This window comes from Chiloscyllium plagiosum, unplaced genomic scaffold (genome assembly GCF_037043375.1).
Source record: "Chiloscyllium plagiosum isolate Xiang-an unplaced genomic scaffold, Cpla_swu_hap1 HiC_scaffold_4, whole genome shotgun sequence".
Lineage (NCBI taxonomy): Eukaryota > Metazoa > Chordata > Chondrichthyes > Orectolobiformes > Hemiscylliidae > Chiloscyllium > Chiloscyllium plagiosum.
Window position 1 is genome coordinate 81,870,282 of NW_028270142.1, and position 21,567 is coordinate 81,891,848.

The window sequence follows — 21,567 nt, forward strand, 5'->3', positions numbered from 1 at the left end:
TATAACAGCTCCTTTGGATACTCCTTCAAAACTCATGATCTCCATCAGCACATTCTCCCCGTGTCTGCGTGGGTTTCCTCTGGGTGCTCCGGTTTCCTCCCACAGTCCAAAAAAGTGCAGGTTAGGTGAATTGGCCACGCTAAGTTGTCCGTAGTGTTAGGCGAAGGGGTAAATGTAAGGGAATGGATCTGGGTGGGTTGCGCTTCGGCGGATCAGTGTGGACCTGTTGGGCCGAAGGGCCTGTTTCCACACTGTAAGTAGTCTAATCTAATCTAATCTAATCTTGAAGTGCAAGGACAGAAGATGAACAAGAACACCACCACTTCAAGTCGCACACCATCCAAAGTTGGAACTACAGAGGAATCTCGATTATCCAGCATTCAGTTATCTGAATATCGACTTATCCGGCAAGATCGCAAGGTCCTGATGCTCAGCTAAATGATGTTATCTCGTATTTGATTATCCGAAATTCAATTAAACAAATGAAATACTCCCTGTCCGTGTACATCGGATAATTAAGGTTCCTCTGTGTATCACAGTTAACTTTCTGCCACTGGGTCAAAACCCTGAAAATCCCTCCCTATCAGCACGGCAGTTATGCCAAATCACATGGACTACAACTGGGATACAAGAAATGGCTCACTACCAACTTTCAGTGGCCTCCATTTGCAGCAGCAGCAGGAGCGGTGAGAGCGAGGACCGGGGTCTGACGGGAAGGTAAATTCTCCTCTAAAAGACTTACCTCATGAATAGGCGGAGCAAAGGCTCAACAGATGTTGACGTGAACACAGGGATTATTGGGCATGTGAACGGATATATTTGGGCTGTGGCTAAACCTGAGACACTATGCGTGTAATATATTCCACACATTCTCCTCCTCTAACCAAAAGAAAAGGCCATGTGTGGAGGCTTGGTAAGGTAAGGCAAAGCATTTGTTGTTTTTTCTTTTCATTTACTCAACCTCTTTTGGTAATTTAGAGCAGAGGGAATGGAGGCTTGGGCAGTTACATGTTCCTCCTGCAGGATGTAGGAGGTAAGGGTCACCACTAGTGTCCCTGTTGACTTCACCTGCGAGAAGTGCACCCAACTCCAGCTCCTTGCAGACCGTGTTAGGGAACTGGAGCTGGAGCTGGATGAACTTGGGAGGTTGAAGGGATGATAGAGAGGAGTTAAAGGGAAGTAGTCACACCTAAGTTACAGGATAAAGGCAGCTGTGTGATCATCAGGAGAGAGAAATTGAATAGGCAGACAGTGCAGGGATTCCTTATGGCTGTTTCCTTCAATAATAAATATATTGTTTTGGATAGTGCTGGGGGGTGGGAAACCTACCAGCAGAAAGCCACAGCGACCAGGTTTCTGGCACTGAGGTTAGCTCTGTGGCTCAGAAGGGAATGGGGAGAATAGGAAAAGGATAGTGATAGGAGATTCAATGGTTAGAGGAACAGAAAGGAAATTCTGTGGTTGCGAGCGAGACTTCCAAACGGTACGTTGCCTCCCGGGTGCCAGGGTCAGGCATGTCTCAGATCACGTCTTCAGGATTGAAACATAGAACATAGAACAGTACAGGCCCTTCAGCCCTCAGTTTTGCACCAATCTGTGGAACCAATCTAAAGCCCATCTGACCTACACTATTCCATTATCGTTCAAATGCCTATCCAATGACCATTTAAATGCCCCTAATGTTGGTGAGTCTACTGTTGTTGCAGACAGTGTGGTTAACGCCTCTACTACTGTCTGAGTAAAGAAACTACCTCTGACCTATATCTAACACCCCTCAATTTAGAGCTATGTTCACTCATGCTAGCCATCACCATCTGAGGAAAAAGGCTCTCACTGTCCACCCTATCTAACCCTCTGATTATTTATAAGCCACAATTAAGTCACCACTCAACCTTCTTCTCTCTAACGAAAACATGCGCTTTTCCAGCAACACATTTTCAGCAGCTATCCATGATCGGCCCTATTTTCACTCTGACCATCTTCTTGTTCCTCACATAACGCTTTAGGGTTTTTCTTAATCCTACCCATTAAAGCTTTTTCATACTCCCTTCTAGCTCTCTAAGTCCATTGTTCGATTCATTTTTGGTTACCCTGCAACCCTTTGGAGTTCTGTCTGATCCTCGCCTCCTTAACCTTAAGTAAGTTTCCTTCTTCCTCTTGACTTCCTCTTGCGGGTGGCACAGTGGCTCAGTGGTTAGCACTGCAGCCTCACAGCACCAGGGACCTGGGTTCAATTCTAGCCCCGGGTGACTGTCTGCGTGGAGTTTGCACATTCTCCCCATGTGAGTGAGGTTTTCCTCTGGGTGCTCTAGTTTCCTCCTACAATCCAAAGATGTGCAGATTAGGTGGCCTGGCCATGCTAACTTGCCCATAGTGTTCAAATTTTCTCTTCAGAAACTGTATACACTACATGTGGAAATGTCTATTATGAGGGGGCATAATTTTAAGGTAATTGGAGGAAGGTATAGAAGAGATGTCAGAGGTAGGTTCTTTACACAGAGAGTGGTAGGTGCATGGAATGCACTGCCTGCAGTGGTAGTAGAGTCAGAGACATTAGGGACATTTAAGCGACTCTTGAAGAGGCACGTGGAAGATAGTACAATGAAGGATATGTAGGATATTCTGATCTTAGAGTAGGATAAAAGTTCGGCACAACATCGAGGGCCAAAGGACCTGTACAGTACTCGTACTGTTCTATGTTCTAAATAGGGATGGGCAATAAATGCTGGCTTTGCCAATGACACATTTGAAACAATTTTTAAAAATATAATGGAGAAAATTTATTTTCCCTCGATTACTTAATCCCATATAAAATGAATATTGTATTTATTCTCCCTCATATAAGACAGCTAAACCTTTGATAATGTTATGCTGTTAATTAAACTGTGAAATTATAGTTGCCACGCACGATGAAAATGGGTTGAGGAAAGCAGTCAAACAGTAATAGTGTTCCAATAATAGCACTTAAGGTTATGTAACAAACAATTATTGAAATGACTCGAACAAGTTTTTTTTTCTTCACACAAGCAATTTCCCCAATTTTTAAAAAAAGTAGTTCCTTTAAAAAGCTTAATCTTTTAACATTCTTACAGATTTTATCCAGCCTTTCAAAGTATCTACATCTTCATTATAAAGTCATGGAACAGACCGAGTTCATTGAGGTTGTTCCTGGAGTGAAAATTAACTCTTTCTATGTGCTGAATTTAAAAGGTCCAGTTTGGTAATTTGGTAAGATCTAAAACTGAATATTAATGAGGTGTGTATTACTTCCAACAAAGAATTTAACAAGCAATAATCCTCTTTAAATGTCAACTCATTTCCGCTTAACAAGAAACTCATCACAACACTTGTCAACAGCATGAACGATGAAGCAAAATAATCCCAACGCTGAGATAGGTCCCACCAGTCTTCTTATCCAAATCTGCCATGAATCACACCAGTACTCCTCTAAAACTCTGTCCATAAACAGCATCAGAACTTGTTTTTCTTGGAGGAGGGATGTTTGACAGGAGATTTGATAGAGTATTCAAAATTAGGAAATCTCTGAACAGAGCAGATATGTGCAAACTGTCCCTTTTGATGAAAGAATTAAGAACCATAGAGCACATATTTAAAGAGATTTTTTAAAGAAACAATTATGAAATTAGAGAAGACATTTTCGGCAGTAAGTGGTTTGGATATGCTATGCAATGCCTCAAAATGTGGTGAAAGCAGATAGAATTATGACTTGCAAAATAGAATTGAATCATTATCTGAAAGGGCTACAGGGAATACTTGAGTGAATAGGACTTTTGTGCTGCTCTTGCAACTGTCTCCTTCTGTGCTGTAATCATTTTGAGATTCTATGACATTTCTTTGATTATTGTATGTCTGCGATAAGAATTAAATACATGTATACGTTATTTGAACCAGTCATGTAGAAATTTTAAGATCAGCACTGAGGAAATGTTATTGACCAGAAATATAAACTTTGTTTATCTCCAAAGATATTCCCAGGCATGCTAAATATTTTCTGTTTTTGTATTATAAGCAATTTAATCACTGTTCTTCTTGAATGCTTTTAGAATAGAAACAAAAACACCATAAGTTTCCTGACACTAGAGAATACATCATTCTGTGCTCCAGTAAACAAACTCATTCAAAACAGTTCAACTAAAAACGAATGTTATTTTTCTTTATATTAAAGTTGGAATAGCACTTCCACTGCAAAAGGCAAATGATTCATTTATTTAGAAACATCTCCAGGGAAACGTTTTTGTATCAGGTTGTCCCTTTGGCATGACAAACTGCATGATGATTGATGCACAAATGATGCTGGTGCCATTTCCTTCAGGAATGCTCTGTAGTATATTGGGAGTTTGTTCAACCACTGAGCAATTCTTCAAGGAATCCAGAAATTGTCTAAACATTATTTAGTCACGACTGCATGCTGCATGCTGACATTACAGGTATTCAGACGACTCGTAGGAGATTCACATTATGCCAGAGTAGCACCAGATCTGTGTTTAGATTTTGCATTTATTGTTTTTGGTATATATTCAAACTTTTACTGAATTGGCTTTTAATGCATTTTCAAATTCTAAGACCTGCTGTTGCCTCGCAAATTCAAGCTAACTTGGAGCAATGAATATTAATGAATTTGGCAAATACTGACTTATATGTGAAAGAATTCTTGGATGGGACCCCCAGTTTCAAATTAACCAATCAGGATTGCTAAATTATACAATGTTAGTCAGACTTAATGGAGATCTATAACTTCTCATAGTAGAAGTCTTTAACAGCATCAAACACATCTGGTGCCAATATCCAGAAATGTTGTCTCTTATGATTTATCTGGACTTAGCTGCAATGAGTCTGGCTCCACATAAGATATTAAGTGATGATTGACAGAGCAAAGTGGTTTGAGTCCCATTACGTAACCCATTCCCCTTGCAAACAATGGGAGTGGCATTCTCCTAATGCTCCTGAAGGTGGTCCATGGTGCAGTACTTATTCTTCATTTCCACACTGCTGCAACTTTCATTAATTCCTCATTAGTATTTTGATCTCTTCGCCCAGCAAGGCTTTGCTAGCATGATTATTGAATTACATGCCATGACTTCATTTAGCATGGACATTAAATGGCATGCAGCAGAGAGCAACCTAATGATGTGATTTTATTGTGCGGCTGCTAATGGTATCTTTCACAACAATTCCAATTGTGGTATGAGCTTCATTGCAAACTTGCTCTGTTTCATTTGATGACTGGCATATCAGTATCATTGTTTCATAATTCGGGCCAGATTTTATAAAGATTTTAGAACTTTTGCATTGGGATCAAATGGCTGCAACACAATATTTTGGGAAGTAGAAGCCTGTGATGAGTCCACAGCCATGAAAATGGGAAAAGGATATAGTTTAAAATTGCAAGGGAGTTTTTCTTAAATCAGTACGATGTTCCAACTGATTTTAGTGAGACTAAGACCACAGCTGTCAGGTATATCATCTCAGAATGAAAATTTAAACCTTGCCATTCACATGGTTGCCACCAACCATTTCAATGTTTCAATTTCCAGTCACAAAGATATGCCTGTGGAAACAACTGTCATATCCAGGCACATGCAGAAAGAGATGAACCAGTGTTACTCTGAGTTATGGTAAAGCTCTAGGTCGCAGTCACGCACTAGATCAAGATTGTGGTTGATCTAAAGCTAACTCAGGAATTTGGAAATGCTCAAATGCACATGGAAAGCAAATAAAAACAGAAGTTGATGTCATCAAGCAGGAAGATCAGGAGTTGTATTTAGAGTCCAAGAAAAACAATATATGGAAGATGAGAGTAATTAGGCTGAAGATAAAATTCCATAATAAAAAGGAAAGTAAGAAATTCATAAATTACTTCCTTCATTAATACAGTTGCAGCATTGTCTGCTATCTCAGAAAATGAATACAAGAAGCCTCTGAGTCAAATGCTATGAGGCCAATAGTTTGAAGTTGCCAAGTACAACATGCCTGTATTAGATAAAGCTAGCATTTTGTTGGAATCTGATAACATATTGTATTATTTGCCGTAATAGTTAGGGAGAACAAATTCTCCCTAGTGCTTCAGAGTAGTTACTGGTGGGAATTTTCCTCCAGCAGGGTACTGCAACATGCATAATAGAGGAAATTTGATATGGATGTCATGGTCATGAAGAATCTGACAGACATATAATAGAATTAACAACCAGCACAAACATTACATTCATAGGTATATAAGTGCCTGCGCTTCCAGAAGTATGTCATGATTCAGGTGATGCCAGGGTAAGATGGGATATGAGACCTTTATAACCTCAGATTCCATGCTATAATAAAGTGATGATAATATGAGTATTTTTCTGAAAGGTATTCTGATATGTACCATATAAAATGCATTTGCCTGTCTGTTGAACTCCCAATAAGGCCAAAAACATAAATGTGTTCCACTTCTCTTCAGTTAGCAGCTAACCTAATTCATAACACTCGTTAGGAAAACTCCCCAATGACTGAAGTATATCAAGGAGCTATCCTGATATTACATATGGACAATACCTGAAGAGTTGGGAACAACACTGAACATTGTGCAATCATCAATGAGCATCCATATTTCTGACGTCATGAAACAGCTGAAGGACATCACCCTGAGAAACTCCTACAGTGCTATTGTGGGACTGAGATGATTAACCTCAAACACCGCAATCATCATTCTTTCTGTAAGTATGGTGAACCAGTGGAGAGTTTTCTCCCTAATTTCCATTGACTCCAATTATGCTTGGTTTCTGGATGCAATACTTGGTCAGATGCTGCCTTGATGTCAACTATAGTCACTTTTACCTCACCTTGAGTTGAGCTCATTTGTCCATGTTTGGACCAAGGCTGTAATGATGTCAGGAGCTGAGCAGTCCGGTACAAATGCAATTCCTTTAGTACCAGCAACCTTGCAACATGGAAAAACATTCAATCAAGTTTTATTTAAATACAGTCTCTAACTTTAACTCTGCAGCATTTGTCCTTAATATATATCAACAGGAGAGGATGATCACAGTGCTTTTCTTGTAATTAATTAACAGAATATCACATTCCCAACGTGCTGATTCAGAACTCTGTGTTATCCATGTATTGTTCAGGCTCTTTAGCTTCTTTATAGGCATCGTTCCTGGAAGAAATTAAATTACTCACATAATGCTTCTGTCAGCAGTAATTTTAAGGCTCATATATTTTATCAAGCCAAAACTACTTTCACAATTAAAATTTGGCTTTTAGCCGAACCAACTTAAATTTTCTTGCAAGAGGTGTTTTGTTTATAATGCTGCTCCTAATTCTAGCTCTGAGACTGCAAGTGCTTTGCTGTACATTAAGTGGATGAACTCAGACTATCTAAAAACATTTATCTGATTTACATTTGTATGAAATGCAACAAATGCCTTTCGATTTGTGAAATGGAAAAGAAAAAAAGTGCTTAGCTAAGACGAAGATTCAAAATCAGCTGAGAATTTTATGTGATGAACAAATGTTGCTTTTGCTATTTTAAAAATAATATCAAGCCTACATAGAATTCACCAAAAGGATTTATAATACTTTTACTCACCTCCTTTAACATTAGATTTCATTCCACAGCTTGGAGAAAAGCCAGGTAACCCATTTTCAGAGCTTAGCTTATGCTGCACTGCAGCCAGTCTCTGACTTTTATCAGCAATTCTTCATCTTCCATTCCTAATGTCTGAGCAAGTTTCAGCATTGAATTTGTGCATCTCACTAAGTGGTGCAGCAGAAAATAAACAAGTGGTTGAGAAACCCTTGCTTGATGTTTGAAACAAGAAAGTGTTCCATTTTTCACAATGTACTGAGAATGACAGCATTGTATTTGATAGATGTTTGATGTTCAAAAGCTTTTGATGCATTTTGCAGTTGTGTGCATTATTACATTACTCTGGTATGTCACAATAATTGTTCCATTGATATTCATGAACTGTATTGCAATTTCATACTTTGTTGACAGCTAGAAATGAACTGAGCAAATTATAACATAATGATATTCAATGCAGTTTCTTGACTAACCAGCTAGGAGGTACACTTGACTTTGGAGAGTTAGACAGATTTTTTTTAAAATTCCTCAGAGTTAAGACTAAAGTGCACATTCATCTTTGAAGCCACATAGCCAATAATAGGAAAGAAAGAATAATAATTTAATTAATATAAATACTAGTTGTAAATCCATGGAGATGGTACTGATATAATACGTTTACCACTTATCTTGCAGTGAATTACAATTGGACATGAACATAGGAATTAGGAGCAAGAGAAGGCTATTTAGCTCCTTCAGCCTGCTTTCCCACTTAACAAGATCCTGGCTGATCTGATTGTGGTCTCAATTCCGTATTTCAACTTCCCGTGGATAGCTTTTGACTCCTTTGTCAGTCTAGATACCTGGGGATGGTTTATTTTGAATTCAATCAAACATTCTGGACGGAGAATTGAGTTGAATGGTGACAATGCAACCATTGTTGATTGTCATAAAAAGATGCAAATCGTTAATTAATGCAATTTAAGGAGGAAAAATCTGTCATCCTCATCTGGTGTGACCTACCGGTGATTCCCGACACATAACAATGTGATTAAAATTGAAATGGCTTAACAAGTCACTCAGCTATATGTAACCACCATAAAATGTGATAAAAGAAATGAAACTGGACAGAGCCGCTAGACATCAACTGAGGCACTGGAAAAGATAATAGCAGCCCGACTGATCTCGCTAAGTTCTCTGGACTATCATTTCAGGCTTTTGCAAAAACTGGGAGTCCTTTCCCTCAGACTAGCTGAGCAACAGCCTGCCATGGTCATTCTCACAAAATCCTACCTTACAGACAATGAACCAGACATCATCATCAACATTGTACCTAGGTATGTCCTGTATCACTAATTGGATCAACCCGCCAGATGCAGAAACAAAGTACAATAAAGTTGGGAGGAGTTACCTGGGAGGAGAAAGTGAGGACTGCAGATGCTGGAGATCAGAGCTGAAAATGTGTTGCTGGAAAAGCGCAGCAGGTCAGGCAGCATCCAAGGAACAGGAGAATCGACGTTTCGGGCATAAGCCCTTCTTCAGGAATGAGTTACCTGGAAGACAATTACATTGACTCTGAACCCTAAGAAGTCTCATGCCAGCAAGTTAAACATGGATATAGTAACCTATTACCTCTCTCAGCTGATGAATTAGTGCTCCTTCATGTTGAATGCCACTTAGATGATGCACTGAGATTGGAAACAACACAGAATAAGCTTTGGGTGAGGGACTTCAATTCCTATCATTACGCGTGGCTTGGTCGCACCACTAATTGATTGAATTCGCTAAAAAGGCCATAACTGCCAGAATGCTTCTATCAGCAGTAAAGACAGCGAAGACAGAAACAACAAGAATGAAAGCCGTGGGTGGCACGGTGGCACAGTGGTTAGCACTGCTGCCTCACAGCGCCAGAGACCTGGGTTCAATTCCCGCCTCAGGCAACTGACTGTGTGGAGTTTGCACGTTCTCCCTGTGTCTGCGTGGGTTTCCTCCGGGTGCTCCAGTTTCCTCCCACAGTCCAAAGATGTGCAGGTTAGGTCAATTAGACATGCTAAATTGCCCGTAGTGTTAGGTAAGGGGTACATGTAGGGGTATGGGTGGGTTACGCTTCGGCGGGGCGGTGTGGACTTGTTGGGCCGAAGGGCCTGTTTCCATACTGTAAGTAATCTAATCTAATCTTTAACCTTGTCTTCAACAGCCTACATATAAAAATATGCAGCTATCTATGATCGTATTGGTAGAAGTGACAACCACACATTCCTTGTGGAGCTGAAATCCGACCTTCGCATTGAGGATGACCTTTATTGTGTTATGTGGTACTATCCGTATACTAAATGGGATAGATTTTGACTAGACTTAAAACTTAGGACTTGGCATCTATGTGGTTCTGTGGGCCACCAGCATCATAATTGTCTTCAGTTACGTTCAGCAACCTCATGGCCTAGAAAATTCCCCATTCTACCACTGCCACGAAGGAAAGTGATCAGCCCTAGATCAATGTTAGATGCAGGAGAGTACATCAGGAGCAGAACCAGGCAAGTCTAAAATGGTGTCAATGTGGTGAAGCTACGATACAGGAGTACACAGGATGTGGAAGTCACTGAACAGACCAGAATTTTTTACCCATGCCTAATTGCCCAGAGAACAGATAAGAATCAACCACATTGCTGTGGGTCTGAAATCACATGTAGGCCAGAGCAGGTAACAACAACAGTTTCTTTCCCTTAAGGACATTGATGAACCTGATGGATTATTTTCCTCCAAAAATTATTTCATATTATCATTTGACTCTTACTTCCAGATATTTATTGAATTCAAATTCCACCATCTCCCATGGCAGGATTCAAACATTTGTCCAAGAACATAACCTGGGCCTCAGGATTAATAGTCTAGCAATGATACTACTAGGCCATCACCTTCTTTCAATTTACATGTTTGAGAAAAGTCAGCAATCCAAATCCCCAGGGATCAGATCTAAGTTCTAAGAATAGGTGTCTGCTTATCCCCAGACAGAAAAGGACCCTGTCATTCTGCGTAATCAAGGACTTCGTCCATATTCACTGGGAGGAACTGGAGCAGTAAACAGGTATGTGTCAGGAAATGGTTGTCATTGCCAGAATGCAATAGGTTGTTGGTTGCCACAGAGAGCCAGGTCTAGCACCCTCAGGGGCTGCTGGAGAGGTGCAAATACTGTACACCATCACCCCAGCCATTGTTCCTCAGAACTGAAGGTATGGCGACAGAAGGAAGGGGAAACATGGTGTGCAGTCCAGGTGCATTCCCTCACACAGAGAAAGGCATTGCCAGTAAGAAATCCAATTGAAAGAGTAACCATTAAAGTCCCCATTGAGGTCTCTTCTCAGGACATTCCAGAGGTGGCTGGACCCTTTACCTCCATCATGTCCCTTTCTGACCTTTGGAAATTGAATCTGAGCAGCGTCCACTTCTCTGTGGGAAGAAGACCCTTGGCATATCTGGGCCATCCAGACAAGTGCCCCTGGGGTTGCCTGTTCCAAACTCTAGGTCCAATCAGCTCCACTGCCAAGAAGGCTTCTCCGCCCCGTTGACAGAACCAGAGGCCACACTGAGTTGTGCTGAGAGAGAGAGAGAGAAAGAAGAGAATTCTTTAAGGCATGTTGGTGGCACAAGTGACATTGGATTGTCTCACAATTGTACAAATTGTTTGGACTCTTCATTTGTTTGTTTGAGTGTCTGTGTAGCCTGAATGCAACTGTACCACACAATGCCTAACTCCATATCCATACAGGATGTGTGGATATCTGTGTTCAGATTTTGCTGCAAGAGGAACAATGGGTTCTGCTATTATCATGGTCTTTCATCCTAAAATATTCCTATTCTTTCCCTGGCCTCTGTGTCCAAAAATGCTGCTATGGAAAGTTTGTCTGTGATATCTGGGGCAGGGAGGTGTGCAGCATACAAAGACTAATATATTTATATAGTTGGGATTGCCACAGATTAGGAACTCCACATGTCTGTCTCCCGTGGGGTACATTGATCTATGGAATTTTTTTCCCTTTTAAAGACCTAATATCAGTGGGTCCTGCAGTCTCTTTCCTCACAGGTCCAGACACTTACCCTACCTGCTCTGAGTGCAATTGAAGCTATTTTCCTTCACATTGGGTATTTTAGAATTCTAGCACGATGAAAGGTGATGGACAATATGCGTCAGCTATTAGCTTCCACATATTACCTGTACATGTTGTTGAGGCCCTGAATATCCACACCTGGTTTCTCTTTCATGAGTCACACAGTCTCCTGCACTCAACTCATCTACATCAGCTTACACTGGCCCATCATTCTATATAAGCTGATCATGCCGTGTGCCATGCACTGTTCCCTTGAAGAGGAGGTGCTGTGCCCACCTCCCCTGCTTTCACTAAATACTCACAGAATCAGAGAGTCAGGAATTAATATGACACTGAAGGAGGCCATTTAGATCATTGTACATGCACTAGAACTTTAAACAAGCATTATCACCTAATGCCAATCTCCTGCTTCTTCTCCAAACCCTTGCACACAATTTCTATCCAAATAATCATCCAATGGCTCCAACTGCATTCCTGACCTTGGCCAATCCCCTGGTTTGAAATTGCAGACTGCCATTGACTAACTGAGCCAGGATCCCCTCACTAATGAATGCCTCCATGGAATTCAGTGAGGACTATTTCTTTGACATATTACTGCATGCTTTCTGTACATACAGTATGTTTGATGTGTATGGGCTGGCACATTGTGCAGGTATGGATTTGACATAACACTTTGCCATACAAACTGCTAATCAACAAAGCAAGCTTTACAATTGTTATGAAGGTGTAGAGGTGTACTGTACCTTTAAGAGAGTTGAAAAGATAGCAAGGACTGACAGAGCACAGAGTCCTGAACAAGATAACAATGTAACACTTGGTCAAAACAAACAGCAGTGGCTGGGTTGTCGTGATCCAGAAACAAATTCAAATTCAGCCAATCAGATTAAATTATGCCCCAAGATACCAAAGTCCAATCAAACCGGAATTTTGATAATATATTTTGATAATATTAACATCAATGAAACGATTCAATGTTTTGGGGTATCAAACAGGACATTTTGAATAGTTGGAGAACCAACAAGTACAGACTACCACCAAAACAGCTCTCTGAGAGGTACCTGTCCATGAGCTTGTATAGTAGAACATCAAAACTGACCTGGAGAGAGATCCTACAGAAGAAAATCTACAAAGAAGAATCAGCAAAGCTAACTGGTTTTGAAATATGATTTTAATTTTAAATCTTAATTGGGATTTTTTTTAATCGGACTAGCATTTGTCGTGGAAATTAAATTGACTCGATTCAAATGCTAGCAAGAGCAAAGAAATAGCTTTATTGTAACCTCTGCAGGGGACCCAATACACTTGGCAGAATGCTTCATCTAAGGGCCCTGAACAACTTTCACATATTCTCTTTATACTACATTTTGCTTATCCTTATCACACGCTCAAGGACAAGAGCTTGGAATATTAGAGTTCCTGTCCACATATGGAGTTGTTTTTCTGGGGCCAGGGTTACAAAGACTCATTAACATCTGAGAGAACAAATTTCTCCTTCCTGACATTTTAAATGGATCATCCTTACTTTTAGACCATGTCTCTTAGTTCTTGTCCCTCCCACAAATGGACATATTCCTTCAAAGTCCACCCTGCTGAGTCCCCTTAGAATCCTCAACAATGTTATTCTTCTAAACTCTCAGGGATACAACTTATCCAACCTTTCTTCAGTAGATACTCCTTCCAAAAATGCAGAAAGCTACAATGTAAAAGGATTTGGGAGTTCTCAAGAATAAATCACAAAAAGCTAACATCAAATTTCAGCAGGTAATAGAAAAAGCAAATGGAATGTCGGTCTTTATTTCTAAGGGAATGGAGTATAAAAGTAAGGAGATTCTGCTATAACTGACAAGTCACTAGTTAGACTATGGCTTGAATACAGCAAGATGGTGGCAGAGTAAGACACCTTAGCCAGAGCTCTGCTGCTCCACTCATTCTTTTTCTTTTCTTTTCCTCTCTTTTTTTCTCCTTTTCTGTGTATTTTTTTAACTTTTGACTTATGTGGAGGGGAATGGAGGCAGCAACTCCAGACCAGAGGCCGCCACTGGTGGGTCCTGAAGGCAAGTCGGTGGAGTGGAGGCTGACGCAGGTAAGTGAACCACAGAACGGAGGCTAGAACAGACAATCAAATCCTGGAGCGAAAGCTGGCATGGAAAAGTGGGTCACAGAACAAAGGCCAGCACGGGGAATCGAGTCATGGACCAGAGGCTGGCACAGTGAGGTGTGTCACGGACCAGAAGCTGACACAAGGAGTGAGTCATGGAGCAGAGGCTGGCATGGGGAAGTGATTCATGGAGCAGAGGCTGGAGCCAGGAATAGAGTTACGGAGCAGAGGCTGGTGCAAGACATCAAGTCACGGAGTAGAGGCTGGCGCGGGGGATTGGGTAACGGGGCAGAGGCTGGCGCATGGAATCGAGTCACGGAGTGAAGGCTAGTGCAGGGAAGCGAGTCCCTGGAACGAAGGCTGGCATGGGGAAGTGAGTCCTGACGTGAAAGTTAGTGCAGGGAAGCGGAGCGAAGCCCGTCATGGGGAAGTGAATCCTGAAGCAGCTGAGAGCTGGTGCGGAGCAGGTCAGACGCGTAGAGTGGAGTGAGAATGGTTGTTGGACTGGGGTCTGGGGTGGGCAGTCAGACATTATGTGGAAGCCCCTATGTTGAGTCACTGCAATGTAATGTTTATTTGTAATTATCTATTCTTTTAGCTACATCATATTTCTAACTTATACTATGAATCACTGCAAAATCATGCAACAACATTTCTTTTTTATTCCTCTTTTTGTATCTAAGATTTGTACCTAGGTACTTTGCACCTCAGATGGTGCCATAATAGGCAACTTTTCACTGCATTCCTGTACTTGAGTACACATGACAGTAAAGGATATTCTCTGGATATAAGTTTGCTCGCTGAGCTGGAAGTTTCGTTTTCAGACATTTCATCACCATTCTGGGTAACATCATCAGTGAGCATCTAGTAAAGCACTGGTAGTATGGCCTGCTTATTATTTACGTGTTTAGGTTTCCTTGGTGGTGTCATTTCCTGTTCTTTTTCTCAGGGGATGGTAATTGGAATTCAAGTCAATGTATTTGTTGATAGAGTTCTGGTTGAAATGCCATGCTTCTTGGAATTTTCGTGTGTGTCTCTGGCTTGTTCTGGGATGAATATGTTGCCCCAGTCAAAGTGGTGTCCTGCCTCATCTGTATGTAAAGATACTAGTGAGATGGGTCATGCCTTTTTGTGGCTGGTTGATGTTCATGTATCCTGTTGGCTAGTTTTCTGCCTGTTTGTCCAATCCAGTGTTTGTTACAGTTCTTGCAAAGTATTTTGTAAATGACATTAGTTTTGCTTGTTTTCTGTATGGGGTCTTTCAAGTTCATTAGCTGCTGTTTTAGTATGTTGGTGGGTTTGTGGGCTACCATGATTCCAAGGGGTCTGAATAGTCTGGCAGTCTTTTCTGAGATGTCTTTGATGTAGGGGAGAGTGGTTAGGGTTTCTGGACGTGTTTTGTCTGTTTGTTTGGGTTTGTTGCTGAGAAATCGGTGGACTGTGTTCATTATGTACCTGTTTTTTTTAATACACTGTACAGGTGATTTTCCTCTGCTCTTTGTAGTTCATCTATGTTGCAGTCTTTGAAGGCGCATTGAAATAATGTTCTAATACAGCTTTGTTTGTGGGTGTTGGAATGGTTGTTTCTGTAGTTCAGTATATGGTCCATGTGTGTTATTTTCCTATAGACTCTGGTTTGAAATTCCCCATTGGCTGTTCGCTCTACTGTGACATCTAGGAATTGCAATTTGTTGATGTTTTCCTTCTCTTTAGTGAATTTTATGCCAGTAAGGGTATTATTGATGGTCATGAAGGTTTGCTCTAATTTGTTTTGTTTAGTGATAACAAAGGTGTCATCCATGTAGCGGACCCAAAGTTCAGCAGAGCTGTTTGTTCAAAGCCTTGCATTACTGCCTCTGCTAAGAACTCTGATATTGAAGATCCCATGGGTGTTCTGTTGGTTTGTCTGTAGGTTTTGTTATTGAAGGTGAAGTGGGTGGTAAGGCATAGCTCCACTATCTTGATGATATTGTCCTTGCTGGTGAAGTTGGTGGTGTTTTTTTTAGATTACTTACAGTGTGGAAACAGGCCCTTTGGCCCAACAAGTCCACACCGCCCCGCCGAAGCGCAACCCACCCGTACCTCTACATCTACCCCTTAACTAACACTACGGGCAATTTAGCATGGCCAATTCACCTGACCTGCACATCTTTAGGACTGTGGGAGGAAACCGGAGCACTCGGAGGAAACCCACGCAGACACGGGGAGAACGTGCAAACTCCACACAGTCAGTCGCCTGAGGCGGGAATTGAACCCGGGTCTCTGGCGCTGTGAGGCAGCAGTGTTAACCACTGTGCCACCGTGCCGCCCACCGTGTTTGGTGTGTGTGTCTTTGGTTTTTCTAATAGTGTAGCAGGTGTTTCTTTGGCCATGTTGATGTTGATGGATCTGAACAGGGCTGTTACTTCAAAGAAGACAATTAGTTCATGCTCTTCTATCTTGGTGTCTTTGATGGTCTCCAAGAATTCTTGGGTAGAGTGGGTGGAGTGACGTGAGTCTTCTACTAAGTGTTTTAGGTTTTGGTGTAGGTCCTTGGCTAAATTGTAAGTTTGTGTTCCAGGTGAGAGACTATGGATCTGAGGGGGGCTCCTGGTTTGTGAATTTTGGGTAATCCATAGAAGTGTGGTGTGTTGGATCTGTCAGGTTGTATTTTTTGGAAGTCGGTTGTATTTATTTCTCCAGATTTCCGAAGATTTTTGAGTAGGGCTATGATTTGGTTCTCTAGTTGTGGGTTTGGGTCTATAGCCACTTGTTGGTAAGTGTTGGTATCTGCAAGCAATGCATTCGCTTTCTCAATGTTATCTCTTTGATTTAAAATGACTGTCAAGTGTCCTTTGTCTGCAGGTAGGATAACAATATTTTTACCTTTTTTCTAGTTCTTCCAGTGCTTTCCTGTCTTGTGTATTGAGAGTGTTTCCTTCCTTTTTCCTGCGTAATGTTGGTGTGACTGTCTGTCTGATGGATTGCTGGGTTTCTTCTGTGAATTGGTTGTCTTTCAGTGTTGTTTCTAACGCTGCTAAGAAATCTTTCTTGCCTGCATCCTGGAAGTTGTAATTTAATCTTCTTACTAAGATGGCTTTTTCAGTGTCTGTTAAAGTTCGGTCAGGAATTAAGGTGTCTGTTAAAGTTAAGGGGTCTGTTGTGGGCATCATTAATCTTTTTTCTAAGCCTTCTGCAGCTGTTTTGCTCTGCTATTCTTTTATATTCTATTCTATTCTTATCCAAGGAAAGATCTACTGACATTTGAGTCAGTCCAAGAAGATTAATTGGGCTGATCCAAGAGGAAATTGCCAAATGAGAAGGATGACTGATTAAGTCAGTACTCACTGATGTTTAGAAGAATGAGAGGTGACCTTATTGAAATGTGCAAGACTGTTAGGGACTTGACAACATTGATGCAGAAAGGTTGTTTCCTCATGTGGGAGAATCTTGGACCAGAGAGCTTAATCTCAGAACAAGGCAGTGACTAGTTAGGACTGAAATGAGGAGGAATGTCTTCTCTCAAAGGGTAGTGCAGTTGTGGAACTCTTTCTCATAGAGAGCTGTCAAGGTTGGATCATTAAGTATATTCAAGGCTAAAGCAGATAGATTTTTAGCTAGTAAGGGAATCAAGAGTTATGAGGATAAGACAGGAAAATGGAATTGAGGATGACCAAATCAAACATGATTTATTGAATAGCAGAATAGACTCAATGAGCTGAATAGCCTTCTTCTCCTCCTCCATCTCTTGCCCTGATAACTGCAGGAAAACATCCATACTTTTATAAGAAAAACTATATGCTGTAATGATGGAGATTTTAAGTAAGAAAAGAGTGCTGGAAAATTCAATATTTTTGGCAGCATCAGTGGAGAGAGAAACAGTTAACATATGTCTACTTTTACATTCCATTCCACTTGCAATAAACATCAAAGTTTCAGCTTTCTTAACCATTTGCTGCACCTGCATACTAATTTATTTGTGATTGTTCTACAGAAGATCTATCTGTAGCTCAGAATTCTACAATTTTTCTCCATTTAAATAATGTGCTGCTTTCCTACACTTATTGTTAAAGTTGACAAGTTCACCTTTTCCTTTATTGTGCACTATCTGCCAAAGTTGTAACCACACAACTAACGTATTTTCATTCCTTTGCAGACCTTCAGTCCACTTCACAACATATTTTCCTCTCAATCCGTGTCATCACCATATTTAGTAAACATGGATTCAATTGATTCATTGTGATAAATTGTAAAGAATTTAAGCTTTGGCACTGTGACATTCCACTCATCACAACTTGTCAATCCAAAAATGAACTACTTACGTCTGCTCTCTGCTGTCCCTGTGTAGAGTGTATCTCCCTTTGCTCATAAGCAAATTGGGATTTAGAACATGCTTGTAATGCTGAACCAGTCCTGTACCAGTCTATGTCAAAGTCGGAATGAATATAATAGCTTGTAAGTATAGGAAAGTCAAGCAAAGATTAATAGATGTCCTGTAAACTTCAACATACTAGAATAAGATAAAAGTTCGAGGAGAAAGTGAGGTCTGCAGATGCTGGAGATCAGAGCTGAAAATGTGTTGCTGGAAAAGCGCAGCAGGTCAGGCAGCATCCAAGGAACAGAAGAATCGACGTTTCGGGCATATGCCTGCTGCCTGACCTGGATGCTGCCTGACCTGCTGTGCTTTTCCAGCAACACATTTACAGCTAAGATAAAAGTTCACCAGTTTCAAGATTATTAGTTCCAAAATATACAGTCTGTGTACTTTCCTTTCTCAACAAACCTCTCACCTTCCACCCCGACCTCAAATTCACCTGGACAGTCTCAGATTCCTCCCTCCCCTTCCTCGACCTTTCTATTTCTATCTCAGGCGACCGAATCAACACGGACATCTACTACAAACCGACCGACTCCCACAGCTACCTGGACTACACCTCCTCCCATCCTGCCCCCTGTAAAAACGCCATCCCATTCTTCCAATTCCTTCGACTCCGCCACATCTGCTCCCAGGAGGACCAGTTCCAAAAACGCACAACCCAGATGGCCTCCTTCTTCAAGGACCGCAATTTCCCCCCCGACGTGGTCGACGATGCCCTCCACCGCATCTCTTCCACTTCCCGCTCCTCTGCCCGTGAACCCCGCCCCTCCAACCGCCACCAGGACAGAACCCCACTGGTCCTCACCTACCACCCCACCAATCTCCATGTACAGCGCATCATCCGCCGTCATTTCCGCTACCTCCAAACAGACCCCACCACCAAGGATATATTTCCCTCCCCTCCCCTATCAGCATTCCGTAAAGACCACTCCCTCCATGACTCCCTCGTCAGATCCACACCCCCCACCAACCCAACCTCCACTCCCGGCACCTTCCCCTGCAACCGCAGGAGGTGCAAGACTTGCGCCCACACCTCCCCCCTCACCTCCCTCCAAGGCCCCAAAGGAAACTTCCATATCCGCCACAGATTCACCTGCACCTCCACACATATCATCTATTGCATCCTCTGCACCCGATGTGGCCTCCTCTATATTGGGGAGACAGGCCGGCTACTTGCGGAGCGTTTCAGAGAACACCTCTGGGACACCCGGACCAACCAACCCAATCACCCTGTAGCTCAACATTTCAATTTCCCCTCCCACTCCACCAAGGATATGCAGGTCTTTGGACTCCTCCATCGTCAGACCACAACAAAACGACGGTTGGAGGAAGAACGCCTCATCTTCCGGCTAGGAACCCTCCAACCACAAGGGATGAACTCGGATTTCACCAGTTTCCTCATTTCCCCTCCCCCCACCCTGTCTCAGTCAAATCCATCAAATTCAGCACCGCCTTCCTAACCTGCAATCTTCTTCCCGACCTCTCCGCCCCCACCCCAGTCTGACCTATCACCCTCACCTTGACCTCTTTCCACCTATCACATTTCCGACGCCCCTCCCCCTAGTCTCTCCTCCCTGCCTTTTATCTTAGCCTGCTGGACAAACCTTCCCCATTCCTGAAGAAGGGCTTATGCCTGAAACGTCGATTCTCCTGTTCCCTGGATGCTGCCTGACCTGCTGCGCTTTTCCAGCAACACATTTCCAGCTCTGATCTCCAGCATCTGCAGACCTCACTTTCTCCTCAAAGATTTCAACCTACTGCGAATCCTCTTACAAGGATGCCTTCCTTGAAGAAGCTCTCTTCCTCCCTCTACAAAGATTTCAGTGAGTCCCTCTCTCACTGCACCCCCCAGGTCATCTCCTCTGCACAGAAGCTCTTCAGCCACATTCTCAAGCAGACTCGCTACCACAGCCACATCTCCTTCCTCAGCACCTGCCTACGGAACCGACTTATCCCGCACGGACTCCGGACTACGTTCCGACCAACAAAACTTGGACCCAACCAGGACAAGCAGTACCTACAACAAATCCGAAGCCTCCAGCAACAGACCTCCCTCGGGATCCTCCGCTCCACGCTTGCAGCCATGCGTCGCTACCTACATTCCCTGCAACTCGACCTACCCCAGCTCAGGACAACTCTCTCACAGACCTGCAAAGGACCTCTACTGTTCTTCATCCACAGAAGGATCCATAAACTAAACAAACAGTTCTTCCTGGCCATATCGGAAATCAAAGACAGTAAGTACCAAAAACTTTCATGTACTTACCCCCACACTCCGGATTCCTCAACTGTTCCAGAATCTTCCATCGGCCTCCAAAATCAGTCTGGCGCCATTACACACGTGGCCGCTACAGCGCCCGCGGCAATAGCTGCCGCCGATGACGACGATGACGTCACCTCCGCCCCCACCGACCTCGCAGCCTCCGTGATCGCCGCCCAAACAACCGCCTCCGCGATCGCCAACCAAACAACCGCCTCCGCGATCGCCATGAAGACAATCGCCGGTAGATTCGCGACCTCCGCGGCTATGGGGAATAACTCTGTCTCTGCGGTCGCCGCAGCCACTTCCGCCCCCAGTGACATCACTAAACTACACGCCCACAACGCCGCATGTGTCTCTGCCCCCACGCCGATCTCCACGCCTAACCCCGCCTCCCCGGCGAGTTCCGTCACCACGCCTAACTCCGCCCCTTCGCCAATTTCCGACTGCATGCCTAACCCCGCCTCCACGCCTATTTCCGTCACCACGTCTAACCCCGCCCCTTTGCCTATCGCCATCACCACGCCCAACCCCGCCCCCACGCCGATCCCCGTTCCCGCCCCCAGACCTAACCCCGCCCTCACACCCAGCTCCAGCCCCGCACCAGGTCCTAGCTCCCAGCCCTGCCGTATTTTCACTATCCCTCCAGACCTACCCCTCTCTGAGGATGAAAGATCAGTCCTCAGCAGAGGCCTCACCTTCATTCCCCTATGCTCCCGGATTAATGAGTTCAACACGCGGCATGACATCGAACAATTCTTCCGCCGCCTTCGCCTCCGCGCCTACTTCTTTAACCAAGACTCTCGCCCACCCTCTGACGACCCCTTCTCCCACCTCCAACACACCCCATCCACCTGGACACCCCGTGCTGGCCTCCTACCTGCCCTCGACCTCTTCATAGCCAACTGCCGCCGCGATATTAACCGACACCTGAACTCCCCCACACCTCTCACCCACTCCAACCTCTCACCCTCAGAACACGCAGCCCTCCACTCACTCCGTTGCAACCCCAACCTCACTATCAAACCAGCAGACAAGGGAGGCGCGGTAGTAGTTTGGCGCACCGACCTCTACACCGCTGAGGCCAAACGCCAGCTCGCAGATACCTCCTCCTACTGCCCCCTTGACCATGACCCCACCCCCCACCACCAAACCATCATCTCCCAGACCGTCCATAACCTCATC

General features: G+C 43.2%; 1 long non-coding RNA gene across 1 annotated transcript in view; it reads left to right on the plus strand.

Moving 5' to 3' along the window:
- The first annotated feature begins 421 nt into the window (after positions 1-421).
- The window catches only part of LOC148150175 (uncharacterized), a 36,047-nt gene continuing 14,901 nt past the window's right edge, over positions 422-21,567 (plus strand). Inside the window, exons 1-3 of the long non-coding RNA XR_015756846.1 lie at positions 422-918; positions 6,455-6,710; positions 10,570-10,646. This is a non-coding gene — a long non-coding RNA (uncharacterized LOC148150175). The remainder of the gene's footprint in view (positions 919-6,454; positions 6,711-10,569; positions 10,647-21,567) is intronic.